General features: G+C 40.8%; 1 protein-coding gene across 2 annotated transcripts in view; it reads left to right on the top strand.

The window, feature by feature from the left end:
- Positions 1–31: 31 nt before the first annotated feature.
- FHIP1A (FHF complex subunit HOOK interacting protein 1A) overlaps positions 32–6,776 on the top strand; it is a 292,671-nt gene continuing 285,926 nt past the window's right edge. For both annotated transcript variants that reach the window (XM_023733549.1, XM_004378826.2), the window contains exon 1: positions 32–314. The gene's annotated coding sequence lies outside the window, so the exon portion shown is untranslated. The remainder of the gene's footprint in view (positions 315–6,776) is intronic.

The following is a 6,776-nucleotide window of genomic DNA, read 5'->3' as shown; positions in this document are numbered from 1 at the left end:
CCGGCCTGACGCACCGTCGAAAAGTTGCGGTCAGACCTTCTCCCGCCGTCAACTTTCTTTCCCGGGCTCCCCTGTGAAAATTGGGCCCGGCCCGGAGGAACCTGGCCGAGACCTGCGAGCGGCTGCCGGGCGCGGAGCGGGTTGTGCTGGACAGGCGAGGAGGCAGCTGACTCCCTCTTCCTCACGGTGTCCAGCGCGGGGGGCGGCCCGGGGGTCCGTGTCCCCGGGACCCCGGCACAAACTTTCTGGACTGTCCAGGGACACTAGTCCGGCGAGTTTCCGACCGCGCAAAGAGGAGCCGCGGTCGCTGACAGGTACGTGGCGTGCTGACCTGAGATTTGTACCTGAAGGATTCTTTTATTTAGAGGGGTGGCTGAGGGAGGTGGGAGATCAGAAGTGTCCCTTCCCCTCATCCCTGAGCCAGGCAGGAGGAACCGATATTGGAGGTGGAGGTCCCTCCCGGAATCCCAGCGAGATCACTGCGTCGGACTGGGGCGCGGCGGGATGGAGGTGACTCCCCCCGGGTGTGTGCCCCGGGAGGGGGCTGTTCCTCGGTGATGACCCCTGGGGAGAGAGGGTCAGGTTGTTTGGACGGAGGAAAATGTCATCTGGACTCTCCACTCCTTTCCCTTGGTCCCTGGGGCCAGAGAGCCTGGGTCCTGTGGGAGGCACAGGCAAGGTGAAGAGATTTGCGGCTCAGTTTTCCTTTCCAAACCTCCCTGTTTACAGAAGAGACAGAGGTGGAGCCAAATCTGAGGTTTGCAGCACTTTGCTGGTGTAAGGACTTGTTGAGTGTCTGTTGCTCAATTTCACAAATTCTCTGGTGAAACTGCTTTTTTAAGTTGTAGTGGTTGTTATTGATGGTGTGTGTGTGTGTTTCCCCAACCTGGACAAACCTCCCTTGTAAACCCCACTTCCCCTTCTAGGGAGCGGAACTAGCTGCTGTTCTATTTCAAGTCTGGCCGAGACCACTGAGAGGTGTTGGTGGCGTCATCCTTGTTTGTTTGGGACTTTGGGAGTCCTGTGAGCAGGTCTGATGATTAAACCCAGCTCATTCCCAGCCTCCTGGACCCATCCATCCTAACACATCAACTTCTTTGACAGGTGCTATAGCCCTGCCAGTTCAGGGATGGAGGAAATTACCCCTGGAGAGACGGTGACAAAAACAGAGGAGAGACGGCCCTCACAGAACGAGTAGTAGTAAACAAGGCATACCAGTTATTGCTTCCCTATAGATGGGGCCTACTTCCTGGCTTCTCAGGCAGTGCCCTGGTATCAAATTCAGCTCATTAAGAAGTCAGCTGCTCTCTGCTAATAGCCACAGCAGCCCTGATAAAATTATATAGGTCACTGAAAAATAATTCCTGCTTAATCACTTTTATCCTTTTGATTAACGAGAGAAAAGAGATTTCCTCTCCTTAATGGGCCATACCTGCTTGCCAGGGTCACCTGCTTGACCTCAGGTTCACTTGTACACTTGGCACTAGGCAGGATGCTGTCCTGGAAGCTACCTAGACCTAGCCGATCACAGCCAAGGTTCACACTTGGAGAAATTCAGCAGTCTTCTCTGGACAGAAATTGAGCAGGAGGTTCAGTGCATAAATTTATTCTTAAATGCAGCATACTTGTTGGTGTTAGATAACTGTTCAGATAATTAAAGGTTGATTAGCACCAGTTAATCCCTTTCCACAAAGCTCATAAGAATTTTTGTGTCCATACCTTTCTTGAAATAAATTAAGTTTGAGGTCCCATTTATCATTTCTATAGCTTTAGGAACAGGATTAAACTGTGTGAGGCCGTAAACAGGTCAGTAGAAACTGAACATGGCTGGAGTAGATTCAGAGAGAGAGAGTGGTCGAATAATTTAGGCCCAACTGCCTAGCTAGCTCCTTTCTTGCCTCTAAAATAGAGGCATTATGGTTTGTAGCACTTTTAATATAGTAGAATTGAGAGGAGTGTTTTATTTTTAGAGTCAGGAGTGATGCATTGCTGGACAGTTCTACACTCTACCTCCCAAATTTAGTTCAAAACACTTTCTCTGCAAAGTTGTTTCTACCATAATATGAAGTCCATAGATAATGTCTACAAATTAAGAAATAAATGTACAAACACATTATTTAGAAATATAGAGGTAAATATTAGAAGGAATAGTGGCAACAAATAAGAGTTGCTCTGAGGATTGACTTATGAAGTTAAGTACTTATATAACTTTAAAAAAGAAAATTTCATAAAGATTCCCTTTACACACAGATATAAAACAAAATTGCTTTCTCTGAATGATCCCTGCTTAAGACACTTGATCTTTATTCTATATACATTTGTTTCATAGGGCAATATATAAGCCCTTTGAAGAGCTCAACAGAACTCAAGAGTGACCAGTACTTCAGGGACTTCCTTTATACGGATCTCTCAGTAAACATAACAACAAACTAACATTTCTGTTGTGCTTTATGATTATCAGAGTGCTTTCACTGTACCATATTGGTGATTTGTACATTAGCCAGTTTGTAGCAAGCGCTATCCTCAGAGTACACAGGAGGAAAACTGATGAGGTTTCAGAGATAATAAGAGATTTTAATGGTCATACTTTTTGTTTGTTTGTTCTTAATGTTCATACTTTGCACCTACATGTGGTGGACTCAGACGTGAATTCAGGATTTCTGATGTAGAGTTCATGCTTTTAATTTTTCCCTCTGCTACATTTTGTGAAGTAATTGGATGTGAAGTGGGATCTTATTAATTATTAACCAGAATGTGAGCTTATTGGGGGCAGGTCTCTTTCTCTCTCTCTCTCTCTCTCTCTCCCCACACACACACACCACACACACTATTTTTATATATGTTTATATTTGTATTTATCTTTATATCCTTAGCATCTCAAGAATGTAGCTATCCAATAAAATTGAATTAACTTCCATAAAATTTGGGAGGGAAACTCACTGAGGAGGGGTGGTGGATAAATGCCACAATAGATTGGCATAAAGAACTTTCGGAAATGTCTAAAATTAAAAAAAAACAAGAAATAGCAATATGAGTGTGTGGTTTAGAAATGTGTATATAATTACCAGAAGAAATAGCTAGAAGAGTTGAAACAGCTTCTTTTGGGGAGTGGAACTCAGGGGTGAGGAGGAACTGGGTAGGAGTCTGCTGTTTTTGGCTATGCACCTTATAATAGCACATAAAATTTTCTACTATGTGCATGTATATTATTATTTTCTTAAAAACCCTTGGCAAGGATAACATAAAGATCTGTTGTCAGAATTTTAGAGCCCAACCAAACCCATTGTTGTTGAGTCGATTCCGACTCATAGCAACCCTGTAGGACAGAATAGAACTGCCCCATAGGGTTTCCAAGGCTGTTAGCTTTACTGGGAGTTCCTGGTGGTGCAGTGGCTGCTAACCAAAAGGTTGGCAGTCGAATCCATCTGTTAGGTTGGCAGTTCCAGTCCACCAGCCACTTTTTGGAAACCCTGTGGGGGCAGTTCTACTTTGTCCGATAGGGTCTCTATGAGTCAGAATCAACTCGACTGCACTGGGATTGGTTTTTGATTTTAATCTTTAGGGAAGCCGACTGCCACATCTTTCTCCTGTCGAGTGGCAGGTGGTTTCAAACCACTGACCGTATGGCTAGTAGCTGAGCGCTTAACTACTGCATAACTAGGGCTCCTCGAAAGGGACCACAGAGATTGTTTATTCCCAGTTTATTCATTTTGCAGGTGAGGGAATTGAGATATAGAAGTTGAAAAGTTTTGTTTAATGTCACATAGCTATAGAGAGGAACCTCTCCTAGACCAAGTTCACAGCCTTCCGCAGACAGGTAGAAATTTTTTCCATGCTAGTGATTCCTCAGATACTTGGGCAATTCTCTCTCCTCCTTCTGTCTAGGTTCTATGATGTTTGAATAGGTTATAGGACTGTGGATTCAAAAGTAGTTATCTCTCATTCCTTGTATTTACCTTTATGAAAATGCTTCAAATATCTTTAGTCTGTACTTTTTTTTGTTAATTCTGTAATAACTTTTATTTAGAATTAGAGGTACTTAAGTAGTTTGTCTGCAAGAATTTAAGAATTGACAATGTTCAGTTGAATTTGATAAATACTGGAGTTTGGGCTAAACTTGGTTAATAAAAAATAAGATCCCATTTCACATCCAACCACTTCACAAATTGTAGTGGGGAAAAAATGGAAAGCATTGGCCTCTAAATCAGAAGCATCACTGAGGAGAGAAGTTAAGAGGACTTTTTCGTCTTTACATGTGTTGCTTAATTTTGAAGTTCTGAAAGTAAGGATACTACTTGTCATGGAATGAATTATTTCCCCCCAAAAATGTGTGTATCAATTTGGCTGGGCCATGATTCCCAGTTTTGTGTGGTTGTCTTCCATTTTATGATTGTAATTTTATGTTAAAGAGGATTAGGGTGGGATTCTAACACCACACTTACCCAGGTCACATCCCTGATCCAGTGTAAAGGGAGTTTCCCTGGGGTGTGGCATGTACCACCTTTTATCTCTCAAGAGATACAAGGAAAGGGAAGCAAGCAGAGGGTTGGGGACCTCACACCACCAAGAAAGCAGCACCAGGAGCAGAGTGCATCCTTTGGACCCAGGGTTTCTGCGCCTGAGAAGCTCCTTGACCAGGGGAAGATTGAGGACAAGGACCTTCCTCCAGAGCCGGCAGAGAGAGAAAGCCTTCCCCTGGAGCTGACGCCCTGAATTTGGACTTCTTAGCCTACTAGACTGTGAGAAAATAAATTTCTCTTTGTTAAAGCCATCCACTTGTGTTATTTCTGTTATGGCAACACTAGATGACTAAGACACTACTGTCTTCCAGAAGAGAGGTAGAGACAGATGATATTTTAAAGCTATTATAGAAAAGTTAACACCCTAAACTTTCCCTTTTCTTTATTGATAAGATTTTCCCCTGCTTCCCCTCCAATTATGTCACTAAATTAAAACAAAAAATTTTTTTTTCTGAGTACAAACATAATATATATTATTCAAAATTTAAACATTATAGAAACTTAATGTTGAAAATTAAATTGTACTGTAATCTTATATTCTGGAGAAACCACTCTAAGTAGTTAGGTATATGTTTTTCCCCCAAAGATTGCTGTTTATGTAAAAATATATTCATCATTATTATGGTTGCTGGTAACAACTGGGGTAATACTTTGTAACTTTCTACTTGGTTTTTATTTTTTAACTTAACAATGTATCTTGAAAATGTTTCCATGACCATACATCCAGATCATCCTCAATTTTTTCTTTACTGGCTATAATAGTATTGCTCTGAGTAGATACATCACAGTTTATTTACACAATTTCCTGTTGTTGATAACTTGGGTTTTTTCCATTTACCCATATTAAGAATAGTGTTTCAGAGAACATCCTTGCATATATATCTGCACTTATGGGAGGGTTTTTCTGTAGGAAAAGTGTATGAAAGAGCCAGAGATAGGAAAATGTTAAATTTCTGTAATTTACACTTCCTCTAATAGTGTCACTCCATTTTTAGTTAGATTGTCACCCTTTTTCTTTCTGAATGCATAGGACTGAACTATAGGAGTTAATACATGACCAGACACAAATAAGAGTTCCTAGTGACAGAAGGTGCCAAGCATTTTAGGTAGGGCTCACCTCATTTCCTCACATTTCAGGTTCTTTTTGGTGTTAATGTTTTCCCCAAGAGAAGATAGGAATTGATGGAAGCTATAAAAATACTGTACAGTTGTTGGGTGAGCTGATAATTAGCTTTTGAGCATAGTTCTTTTTTTTTTTTTTTTTTTAATAGTAATTTATCTTTTCCTTCTAGGTGCTTTTCATTGTCTTTTTTTTTTTTTTTTTTAATTTCTGCATTTTCTTAAGGACATTATTCTAAGACATGCCAGTAAGGAGTTCACAGAATCCATTAGACTTTGTAGAATGCAGACTGGGTGTTTTTTTTTTTTTTGTTGTTGTTTTTTAAGCTTCTCTCTTTGTATTGTTGAAGTTTACCTTTCTTGAAATATTGGTCATAGGTCAATTTTAGGATGTTTGAGCTTACAGAAAGTGCCAGGAATGGACTTTCCTCTTGTGTGTGTGAAAAATGTGAAATAAGATACTTTGGCTAAATTTTATGACTCAGGCTCATTGAAGCAGGAAGATTTCAGGGATTCCTGTGGCAGAACTTTTATTGACCATCTTAGAAGATTAATGTTTTCATTGAGTCCAAACTTTGTTCATAGTGATTCCATCGAGAGGATTATGTTTTACTTCTTAAAATGAGTGTCTTCTGCTTTGTTTTCATGAAAATTTAACTTGGAGTTCATTCATTTCAGGTTGATTTTCTTTGTCATATATTAAAATGAGTATAGAAAAATATTTATATACATAAATTTATACACACATATAAAAGTTGTTGCCATTGAGTCGATTCTGACTCATATACACATGTACAAATATGTATATATGGGTGTCTCACCAGCCTCGCTTCCAAGGAGCACTTTGGCTGTACTACCTCCAAGACGGACTTGTTTGTTCTTCTGGCAGTCTGTGGTATGTTCAGTATTCTTCACCAGCACCGTAATTCAAAGGCATCAATTCTCCCGTCTTCCTTATTCATTGTCCAGCTTTCGCATGCGTATGAGGCGATTGAGAATACCATGGCTTGGGTTAGGTGCACCTTAGTCCTCAAAGTGACAGCTTTGCTTTTTAACACTTTAAAGAGGTCTTTTGCAGCAGATTTGCCCAGTGCAATACATCTTTTGATTTCTTGACTGCTGCTTCCATGGGTGTTG

This window comes from Trichechus manatus, unplaced genomic scaffold (genome assembly GCF_000243295.1).
Source record: "Trichechus manatus latirostris isolate Lorelei unplaced genomic scaffold, TriManLat1.0 scaffold00059, whole genome shotgun sequence".
Taxonomy (NCBI): domain Eukaryota; kingdom Metazoa; phylum Chordata; class Mammalia; order Sirenia; family Trichechidae; genus Trichechus; species Trichechus manatus.
The sequence above is the reverse complement of the archived record's forward strand: the minus strand, read 5'-3'. Positions and strand labels throughout refer to the sequence as shown.